Source organism: Pinus tabuliformis, chromosome X (assembly GCF_031772625.1).
Source record: "Pinus tabuliformis cultivar Carrire ecotype Pingquan chromosome X, CPIR1, whole genome shotgun sequence".
In the NCBI taxonomy this organism is placed as follows: domain Eukaryota; kingdom Viridiplantae; phylum Streptophyta; class Pinopsida; order Pinales; family Pinaceae; genus Pinus; species Pinus tabuliformis.
In genome coordinates, this window is record NC_142308.1 from 1,538,713,387 (window position 1) to 1,538,726,141 (window position 12,755).

A 12,755-nucleotide genomic window follows, 5' to 3' on the forward strand; every position below is an offset into this window, starting at 1 on the left:
TAGATGCAAACTACATGCCAAAACTATACCATTTCATTCAATGAATTCTATCTACAGGAAGGTTGGGATCTTTACACAAAGGAAATGATCACTCAGCAAACAACAAAGATCCTGATGCAGCTAATAACAAGAAATGAAATTTTTTCTTTTTAATAGCAACAAATAACAATAAACGCTAACTAATATGATGCAAAAGATCTTTTGTTTTTCTTTCCTTTAAGATGGCATGATGCATTTAAACAAATCTTAAGAGATATTCACAAGTATACACAATCCAAGTTCACTCAATGAAATAGAACCAATCCTGAAACACCAAAATGAACTATGCAAACAAGGAAAAACACAAAGACTTTCAATGAACCATGTAATCTAAGTTCAAATGAAGTCGAGCAAAATCCAAAGGAGCTAGAAGTGAATCACCCAAAGCATAGAATACCAAGCTTTAACAAACCACTAGATAGGTGAGGAACACAACCAACAAGTTGACTGGAAAATCAAAAGACTGAAACTTCCGAGAGAAGGCCAGACATGCGAAGCCACTAGCTGTTCTAGGGCTGAGACGAAAATCAATAGAAATAAGAAAACAACTGAAGGATAAAGGCAAGACCAGTCAAACAGAGGTTCAACACACTTCCAGAGGCTGTAAAAGATATAAAAAGATAAAAATCTGGGTCGAAAGAGCTTTCAACCGACACACAGGCAAAATTCACAGGGCTGGCGCGACTGTCAGCCTGCAACTTGTGCTACCAAAAGATTGGCGCGAGTTGCTATTGGGCAACATGCGCCAACTGGCGCGACTGTCAAAGTAAAAACCGCGCCAACTAAGGTTGCCAGCTAAAAATAAATAACACGACCCCAGGTCGGGCCGACAGTGCTCAGATGGATCAAACAATAAATAACAATCTCAAAACTGACCCAGAAAGCTCATTCACTCAAGCAAGCAAGAGAAAATTAACATTCAAGACAAATTCCAAATAGCTTCTCCCCAGTGGAGTCGCCAAATTGTTGGATAGGTAAATCCCCTCTGCGGACAGAGGCGATCCCACTAGCCTAAAACAAAACTAGCCACAATCGATTCACGCTGCCACGCAAGTTCCTAGTTGTACATTAAAGGTGAATTAAGAAGACCAACCTGGAATCCAATGCTATAGTCGAAGCAGAGTTGGTATTCCCGCTCCCTCGCTCCGGCAGGCCACAATCCTTGCGATCCTTGCAAACGGACACCTGCACATGCAAAGGAAGAAACAAAGACAAGCATAAAATCCATCAAGGCACAACTATATTTCAGTCAGAAAGGAAATAAATCAAACATCACTATAATAGACAATGAGATTGGAACCATAACAGCAGTCGTTCATTAATAAATAATAGACAGGAAAAGTTACAACCAAGGTTCTGACGTTGAACCTCTCCTCTGGCTGGGTGAGCAACTATATGTGTCTTGCACAGTGTTGAAAATATTGGTATTGGCAGAATATCGGCGAGGGTCCAGAAAATATCTTATCGGAAATATCGGCGAAAATATCGGCAAATATCGGCAAGCATAAAAAATAATTTTTTCAAATTTTTAAATATAGTCGATATTTTGCCGATATTTTCAAAATATCGCGATATTTTGCCGATATTTTCCGATATTTGCCGATATTTTCAAAACAAAAAATATCGCGATATTTTCTCGGCGATATATCGTTTTGCCGAAAATATCGCGATATTTCCGAATATCGCCGATATATCGCCGATATTATCAACAGTGGTCTTGCAATGTACCTCCTCCCCGGCAGCATAACCTTTCTATGCTTCACTATCACTCACGACAGGTATAATCACAACTAGCATTCCTCCAAAAAACTCCCCTGTCTAATGCATGAGGACAGATATTTATAGATGGAGAAGGGAGAAAGATTCGATGAACCAGGACACCCATTGTGGATTGGCATTATCTCTGAAAAGCCCCTGTGGATAGATGTCAAGGATAGATGATGACTCTTGACCTCTATCAGATGGATTTTTCCCTCAAAATACTTCGTGATCTGAAGGGAAAAAACAGATGGGCGTGCGTCTAGCAAAAATCATTACCAAACTGGGCTGGCACGGGTGTTGTTCTGTGACAGAGCGCTAATGGTCGCGCTCTCTTTTGAGGATCTCAGTGATTGGCGCGGGTAAGATACTTGTGGACCTGCGGCAATGGAAAAAGAGTACTTTTCAGGGAGAATTTGCAGAAGGTGTCTTCAGGGAACATGAAATACATACTCAGGGGAACATAATGCAAGTGTTTTTGGGTTATGTCACTGCTCACAGGTCCCGGAATGCGTCCTCCAATGTATGGAAACAGGGCGATAGGGACGGTGACCAATGGTGACAAATTACTGTGTAACAGTGGGTAGTGGTTTCAAACCTTATTTCTTCCTGCTACTGCTGTTGTTGCTGCTGCTGCTATTGCTGTTGTTGTTGTTGTTGTTGTTCATCCTCTGCCTTTGTTTGTTGTTGACCTTGATTGTTCTCTGTTTCTTCTTCCTCAAAGTACGAAATGTCCCATCCATCATAGTGCTCATCAAGTTCTTCATTATCCTGCTAATGGAATTTAACATCTCTACTAACAAATATCTTGTGAGTAGAAGGATTAAATAATCTGTATGCTTTATATGACGAACAATACCCTATAAACGTACATCTGATGGCTTTCGAGTCTAATTTTCTTCTATCTTCCTTTGGTATGTGGGCAAAAGCTTTACATCCAAATATCCTTAAGTGTTTTACTACGGGCTTATATCCATATAGTGCCTCAAAAGGAGTCTTAGACTCAAGACTTCTTGTCGGACTCCTATTTTTTAAATAGACTGCAGTATTCACTGCTTCAGCCCAAAATCCATTTGAAAGATTCTTACCTTTAAGCATACTTCTGGCACATTCCACCAGTGTTTTGTTCTTTGTTTCTGTTACTCCATTCTGCTGTGGAGTATGGGGTACTGTAAACTGCTGCAAAATTCCATGATCTTCACAATATCTGATGAGTTCATCCTTCCTGTATTCTCCCCTTTGATTAGAGCGGAGAATTTTTATTTGTTTCCATGTTTGTCTTTCAATCATATTTTTAAACTGCTTAAAGTATTCGCATGTATGACTCTTCTTACTTAAGAAATAAACCCAAGAAAGCTTCGTACAGTCATCAATAAACAGTAGAAAATACAGTGCACCTCCTAAAGATTTTGTCTGCATGGGACCACAAAGGTTTGTGTGAACTAACTCCAGTATATCCCTCTGTTTCTTTTCAACTCTAACAAGGAATTCTTCTCTATGCATTTTTCCTAAATTACAGGCATCACAGTCATTATGTACTTGCTTTAGCATAGGAATATCTCTTACCATTTCCTTCTTTTGTAGTAATAGCAAATCATTGTATTTGATGTGGCCGAATCTCTGATGCCAAAACTCTTCTATAGTCAGGATCGCTGCTGTTAATGCTCAAACTGGTGCAGGTATCACATCCAACTTGTACAGTCCTCTTGTTCATATTCTTGTAGCAATTGTCTTCATGCCATCTAACAGAGCTTTAATGTAGCAGTTAGATTTTAAAAATTCAACTTTCAAATCTTGATCTGTAATCATAGATACATAAATCAATTTCTTTGTTATGCCAGGCACATACATTACATTATAAATTTGTTTGATATCACCATTAGGTAGAATAACAGAAACTTTCCCACACCCTTTGATTTGATGGCTTCTGTCATCACCTAGGTAAATTTGTGTGCCTTCATTGATCTCTTTAAAATCCTCCAGCCAGTGCTTATTCCCTATCATGTGTGTTGACACTCCTGATTCTACATACCAGATGTCTGCATCAACATTTTCATCACGATCTTCCATGAACAATCTTAAATTCTACACCTGATCACCATTCACGAGATGACCTGCATGTCTTTTTGGCTTCTGTTGTTCTTCATGATATTTGTTTTTCCTACATTCCCTGGCAATATGACCCAATTTTCCATAATAAAAACATTTATTTTCAGAGTAGTTTTTATTGGGATGCATACCTTGAGTCAGATTTGGCCGTTTATGTGAACTTGCTCCATTTTGCTATTGTGGACCTCCTTTCCCTTTGTAGAAGTTCTTCTTTGCCATCAATGCAATATCGACACTCTGGTGCTTCAGAGTCGATCTCCTCTCTTCTTCCTACATCAATATACCTGTCAGCTCTTCAAAATGTGGGATCTTCTCTCTGGCATTGATCCCAGTGATGAACATCTGATAATCATCAATGACACCATTCATTGTAATGGTTACAAGATCTGTATCGTCCATTGTATGACCAATATCTAATAATTTGGTTTTCAGATCCTTAATCCTTGGTACAAATGAAGCAATTGTTTCATTCTCCTCCATCTTCATGGATAGGATCTTACTTTCGAGGAACAGAAGACGATTTGAATTCCTGATACCGTACAATTCCTTCAGAATTCCACAGATCTCGTTAGCTGAATTACCTTCTCTGATGTGCGGTATAATGCAGTCTTTCACTGACATCTTTAACATTGTCCTTGCTCTACTTTCTCATTATCCTAATCTGGGACAGTTGCTGATCCAGCCACGAGCTTCGGCTCATCCCCATTCATAATCGTCCAAGCACTCTGTGCTTCTAGCAGAGTCTGCATCTTGAACTTCCAATTTGCAAAATTAGAACCATCGAGCTTGTTATGCTCGTTCATGCATGCTTCAAAAATATTGTTATTCATCTTGGCGATTTAAAGAAAAAACATTTGACATGTAAAAGATGTTAAATTTACCCCAGATCTGTGATAGAGAAAGATCATTGTTCTTCAATGTTGTTTGATCTCGCAACACACACGTAGATCAGCGTGGCTTCCTTCTCAGCCTCTAGACAACCTCCTATTGTTAGCTACAACCTTGTTATTGGCTTCCCCACGTAGCTTCTATGATAGCTTCCGCCTTGTTCTTGGCTTCCTCACGCAATCACAACCTTGTTCTTGGCTTACACGATTGTCGCAGAAGTTCCTATTGTTTCTGCGACATCGTCGCAGTTGTACACGTCTTTCTTGCAATGAACTGCGACGAAAAATGTGCGTGAAGTGCTACAGTGCCCTCGTCGCAGAGGTACACTCATAACCAGCGACGATTTCAGAATCATCACAGTTATCTGCCTTACAACTGCGATGATCTCGGTTCAAAGAACCACCCACCAGCCAGCGTATAGGTTCCTCAGCCCTGACGCTCTGATACCATGATAAAAAATGGTAATGTTTGTATTAATGAAAATAAAACCCACTGGTCAACTCTACGAAAGAGAGTCTGAACTAGGAGAGTCTGGCTCTGAAGAATGCTCTACATTGTTCATGCACATTACACATTAAATAGAAAACATGGTTTTAGGGAAGTTAGAACAACATCCTAAAAAATATAAACTAATTCCTATTCTGATGTTACTTGAACCAAATCTACCTATTCTAGGATATTCTCCATTATCTTCAACAAATAAAAATAAAAATACAACACAACAGTTAGTTTTCAATCAATCATGCGGATTTTAGCAGAAGTCATTTATTGTTGTGCACTTCACTACCATACTAAAACAAATCTAGCATTATAGAAGTCAACAAACAAAATAAAGAAATTTAACGATACCATGCATCATTGTATGTGGGTAAAAATAGTGGAATTGTAGTCTATCATATTTATAGTCCAAATTTATAGTGAGACTATTTAAACAATGAAAACCATGCAAATGTAGTATAAATAAAACATTTAGTGGAATTTTTCCAAACTATAGTGTATTTCATTGAAATTCAAACTTGTTAGAGAAAATAAAAAAAAGTTTTTAATAATAGATCGTAATTATACTTCATTTAAAGTCAATATTTCTATAGAAACTACAAAAAACTTTTCAATAGGAATATCTTGACATAACCTAGAAGAAATTTCAAAGCTCAAGAATCCTTCTTGAATTTGTATCTGTCCATACCTCATATACTGCATGCTAATCAACATTAGATGATTCAGGTCCATTCAAAGATATTCTCATTAAATCATCTAATGTATCCAACCCTAGTCTTGATTTTCTGATGTCCTTGATGATGTTTTGCTTAGAAAATCCCCTTTCACAATCTACTGTACTTGTAGGAATAGTGAACACAGCTTGCCATAATTTCATCATATTAGGATAAGTTTTGTGCCATTTTTTGTGTTACGAAAGACTTTCCATGCTTCTTTCATAAAAAACCCTCACAAGCCAGATTTAATGAATCAATAAAAAGGTGCAACTCTCTTTTACAAGCTTTAACATCAAATAAAGCTACAAATCCAACATCACTTGATATGGTATGTTGCAAATGTTGAAAAAGCTTTAAAAGCCAACGTTTAGATTTTTTCTCATGATTACAACGCTCTTTGGATAATAGCAAGGACTGAACAATTTTGTTGCATTAAAAAGATGAAGGTCTGAAAATATTTCATTTAAAGAGTCTATGAGAGTCTCTATATAACCTTCCGTGAGTTGCTGACAACTCTCTTGTGTACCTTCAATACAAGGTTTCATAGATTGTTTACTTACTTCGTTGCATTCAATATCCATGGCTGAGATAGAGATGCATCATAATTCATGTCTATCTACCAATGTCCCTTCATCTTTAATATCAATGTATCCATTTTGAGAATCACTTAAAATTTTTGAAAAATAAATTGTGTCCTCTGCAAATGTCTCTTTTCTAAAAAACCATCTAGATAATGTGCTTATAGTTACTTCAAGAGCCAACCCAATAGTTGTAATGTCTACATTTTCTTCTTGAAAAGTCATATTCAACTTGTTCAATTCCCCTAGAACATCAGCAAGCATATGTAAACAATATTGGATAGAATATATCCGTGCCTTATCATACCATGATGAAGTTTTTTTTCATTTTTCCACAAAGTTAAAATTGTTGGCATAAGCTTCACAAGCCTTATAATAACTTCCCCTTTGGATAACCATCTCACTGAATGTATTTTTAGAACATCAAGAACATCAATTTGCATGACTCTAAGCAAATCATTAAGTTCATTATTTCTTTCTGGGGAGTTTTGAGCCCATGAATACACTTTGTTTGTAATGTTTTCAACATATAATAACTTAGGTATTTTCTTAGAAGCATCTGCTACTGCTAAGGACTCACGATGAGCCACACAATGAACTGTAATAAGGTTTGGATTGTTCTTTTTCAAAAATGAAACAAGACCATTTTCATCTCCAATCAATGTTGAAGCTCCATTTGTAGAATCAACTATCAAATATTTATATTGAAGGCCTCTAACATTTATTAATTGATTAACACTATCATTTATTGTTTTCCCTTTTCCACCCACTACATCATTGAGCTTCATAAATTGTGAGATAGGTGGCCTAAGACCCTTTGAGTCTAAATATGTTGCATAAACAACAAGGTGTTGCTCTAAAGTTCGATCAGTGCTTTCATCAAGCATTAATGAGAAGAAAGGGCTTTCCATCATATTTTTTATCTGAATCTGTTCAAGATGTTTTGATATGCAATATATAAGATCAATTGTAGACTTGCGATTTGTCTATGAAGAGTACTCTTGAGACTTTGGCATATATGGAGTTTTTGCATCCATTAGAAATTTGCAAAGTTTCTCATACTTTGAAAGAGATAAATCTTCTTGACAGATGAAATATGCTACTTTCATTATAGAAATCACTCTTCCCTTATTGGCATCTTCAAGCTGTCTAATATGATCTTGAATTGGTTTCATCTTTCCCTCGAGAATTTATCCATCTTGCCTTCGCATCTTTATGCACCAATGATTTTTCATGAGTAACAAGAGTATCATGTTGTAATGTTGTGCAACCATTACCTAAACCCCATGGTCCATTCATATTATACTTCTCACAATAACTACACTTCATAGCTATTTTATCATCAAACCTCACATAATCCAACCAAAGAAACTTATCTAACCATTCCATACGAAAGTGTCTTTTTGTTTGCACTTTCATTTTTGAATTATTAGCAGCTTCTTCTTCAACTTCATTTGTTTCTTCATCTAGATCACAATCAGAAGAACTTCCAAAAATTTCATTTAATTGTTGTTCCATATCAACATTATGGGTGTCTTCACATGTTTCTATATTGTTTTGAGTCTTGGAAGTTTTCCCTTTTGTTCATCCATACATTTCCCCAATTGTAGCTTGTAGTTTTCTCTTTTGAGACATTTGTAGATTTGTAATCACCTATATAAAAAATATATATGAAAATTAAAGTTCATTAAATCATACAAATTGGCCGAGTTAATACTTTCTAATAATGCATATTTATTTATTACCTAAGAAAGCATAAACATTGTTAAACCCATTACCCAAAAAAATATTTGTTAAAAAAATATTAAATGTTAAAAAACAAAGTATTAACAATTGCATTTATAACAAAAGAATTTGTTAAATAAAATTTAACTATTATATATAACTCAATTCAACAACTTCAACGGCCTTCACATGCAAATCCATAATCACGTAAAGTTATACCATCACATCTAATTATAAAATAAATTTATATTGATTTCAAACTATTTAAAACCGGACATGAAATGACACTCTCGTAGTTCTAAATTTTATTAATACAATTTTATGAGTTAATAAATAAAATTAATATTCATGGCGAACATTTTCAAAATCTTAAAGTCATAGGATAGAAAATTTTCAGCTCCCTTATACGATCACACTTCTAAATTTTACTAATATAATTTTATGAGTTAATAATAAGTTAATATTCTTGCAGAATGTTTTCAAAATCTTAAAATCACAGAAACGATAAGCTTTCAGATAGGAATTTCATATTATGTTATAAGATGATGAATGATAATGAATGGTTTCAATTTTGAAGTCACGTCCCTGTAAATACAAAAAGGATAAGCTTTCAGATAGAAATTTCAGATCACATTATAAGATGATGAATGATAATGAATGGTTTCAATTTTGAAGTCATGCCCTTGTAAATTTCAGGCCTTGTAAATTTCAATTATGATAAATTTAAGATGTATGAATGATTTAAAATTCAATTTAATTTTTGATTTATGATTTCTATAATTTTAATTTCCAAAAAAAAATAATCATAATTTGAAGTTTGAGTTAAGAAATCTGTATTATTTTTTGGTTTTTTTTTATAGGAATTCTTATATGCATTTGAAGAAAAAAAAATCCAACAAGTAAATCATGATTTCTTAAAAAAATAAAAATTTTAAATTTTTTTAGTGAAGTTTGAATTAAGAAATCTATATTATTTCTTGGTTTTTTTTATAGGAATTCATGTATGCATTTGAAAAAAAAAAATCCAAAAGCCAAACCATGATTTCTTAAAATTATCACCATGAAATTTGTGACCTGTCAATAGCATGTAATTTCAAAGTATACAGAAATTGTCAAACATGATGGTTCGTAGTGATTTTTTAAATATATTTTTAAATACATAAATAGATTTAATGTCTAGTGATATTTGAAATAGAATTAAATTGGTTATATTTTAGTTAAATTAGTTAAATTGTTTAAATTGGTTAAAAACCTCTTATCTACTCCAATTTTGAAAATTCAAAATCCTCAATTTTGGATTCCAGAAAACTACCAAATAGCATTAAACATTTTATCCACTCCAATTTTGAAAATTTAAAATCCTCAACTTTGGTTTCTAGAAAACTACCAAATAGCATTAAAGACTGTTATACAAATTTTAGATACTGAAAATTTTACGCTTCAGTTAATTACTTAAAATTTATTTGGATGAGTGTTGGATAGATTACTAGGCCGTGGACAGGCTCCTTAGTTATGAAGTTCCTTATTTAACAAGGTTGCCAACCTTAAAATTTTTGTAAAACAATTTTCAGAACATCATGCACAAAATTGGGGAGAAACCGACGAAAATGTACATTCTTAAATAAATCTAATACTTTAAAAACCTTTTATCTATTCCAATTTTGAAAATTCAAAATCTTCAATTTCCAATTCCAAAAAAAATACCCAATAGCATTAAACTTCTTATCCACTCCAATTTTGAAAATTCAAAATCCTCAACTTCTGATTCTAGAAAACTACCAAATAACGTTAGAGATCATTATACAACAAGAACAGACTTTAGATACCCAAAATTTTACGCTACATTTAGTTAATTACTTAAACTTTAGATACCGAAAATTCTAAGCACGCTACATTTAGTTAATTACTTAAACTTTATTTGGATGAGTATTGGATATATTACTAAGTCTTGGGCAAGCTCCTTAGTTATGAAGTTCCTTATTTAACAAGGTTGCCAACCTTAAAATCTTCTTAAAACAATTGCGAGAACATCATGCAAAAAATTGGAGAGAAATCAAAGAAAATGTTTTTGAAATTTTGATTCATAAATAAATCTAACACCTTAAAATTTTTTTATCTATTCCAATTTTGAAAATTCAAAATCTTCAACTTCCCATTCCAGAAAACTGCCAAATGACATTAAACCTCTTATCCACTCCTCAACTTCCAAAAATTACCAAATAACATAAAACCATAAAACACATAATAGATTAGAATACAAAAAATAAAATACACTTTTTTTTTCTTGAATTTGAGGGTTTATCGGGCTACCAACCTAAGTTTGAGCTACTCCCCAAGATGGTTGGAAGAAATCATGCCTTAATTTACTTCAAAATTTCTTTAAGGGTTCCCTAAGTTGGTTGGAAGAAATCACGCCTTAATTTACTTCAAAATTTTGTGAAGAGTTGTATACCATATCAAAATTTACATGTAACATGTAAGTATTTTTCAGGTTTTACAATAACTAACTACATAAGTAAATAAAGCAACCACGCCTTAATTTATGTAATATTCCTCTCGTAAATAACCAAATAGCCAAATGTAAAATCAAAAGTTACGAATTAGTTATTAAACTGATTCTTGATTTTCGTGAAACTAAATGAGGGGAAATCACGTCCAGGTTGATGGCATCTCTAACCGGCCGCTCACACTTCTCGCAACTCCCCGGTCAGGAAAATCCTTTCCCATCCTTTCGCTAGAAGGGGAGGAACACATATATCTTTGGATAACCACTTAAGTCCGTGGGACCGGAATGCTTTCAGGATAATCACGTCTCCCATATACATTTCTAGGGTTCATACTCTCAATTCAATTCAGGGCCGAAGGATTAAAGTCTTCGAACAATTGCGTTGAATGTCTCTGAATGCATGTTCTCTGGCCTGTAAATGAGAGCATAAGGTCATTGATTTCTTATGGTCACTGATACAAGATTGGTAAGGAGAACCAATGTCTACTGCGCGTATGTGCTTTAGCACTGGAAAGTTCTAGACGTTGTTACTCCACAGTTAAAAGGACTGCAAAAACAAAGGAAATGATGGTTGGAGCCGAGTCTTTGCCGTTGTCTGGAACAAATCCTGATGCTAAACCGCTCTGTTAACAAGGCAACGCGTCCCCTTCTTCAACTTAGGCAAAGCCGAATGGTTCTTGAAACTAGAAAACATAAGTTAATTTCTTGAAATATTCTTTGTTTATAGGCACAGAAAGATAGATATGGTTAATAAGGTCCATGTTTCTTAAAGTAAATTTCTTTATTTAGATGCACAAAGTATAGTTTGGTTATGATTTCCAGGTATTGCAAGTTTCCATGTATTAAAATATTGTAGGAATGATGATGATGATGATGGTTAACGTTCACTGAGACTAAATTGGTCTATCGGACCTATAATTTTCATAGTTTTTAATTATCTGGCTCCTCATCTTTCAATATAAGTCCTTTCGGGAATCTTTGTTGCTTAAGTTTAGGCACATAGCACAGTAAAAACTAAGTAGTTTTGTGATTGCTTGAGAGTATTAAAATCTAAGTAGCTTCATTATTCTTTGGAACAAATTACACAAGGTTCTTGCTAAGTACCCAATATATCTTCTTGAGAAAAGATGGTGAGACATGTAAACTTCTTGAGGACATAGTATGAAAAAGGGCCAGGTTTTCTTGAATAAAATATGTAGTGTGCTTCTAGGCACATTGTTAATCATTACCAACTTTCTTGAAGAAAAAATATGTTTTATATATACATAAATAATAGTCATTAATATAGTTTCTTTTTAGGAAAAGTGTGCATACTTCATGTATGAAAATAATGGCTTTTATGAGAGATCTCTTGAAACAAAAATAGAGATTCTTTTCTTGAAAGACACATATGATTAGTGTTCATACAAGAACCAGAATCCATACTTGTTTCATGAAAAGATTATGTGCTTTGAAGTAAAAGTAATTGTGTTAGGAAAAACACATGTTGCATGCACAAAAGGGGTAGCCATTGTGACATTGGAAATATGATTTTGTGTGTACGTAGAGAAAGTGATTATGTTAACTTTCTTGAAAATAATGATCTCTTGAAAAGATTGTCTTGTTAGATGAGTTGTGTCGATTTCTTGATTTTGGTGCATAAAAGGGTAAGTTAACCTTGTTATTGTTTCTTGATTTTTATGCATAAAGATGGCTATCTATAATAATTTCTTGAAAGGGAAGCATGAGAAACCTATTTCTAGGAAGATAGAGAAATGAGGTTATATTGACTTCCTTTTAAGAAAAAAGTATGTAAATGTTTACATGAAATGATGGTAGAATTCTAGAGAAGGGAATATGTTATGCATACAGTAAAGAAGGGCTACTAAGATAAGCTATTGGATGCTCAAAGAATAGACATTGTGTTATAGAGATATGTTCTTTGTATGTTAGAGAAAC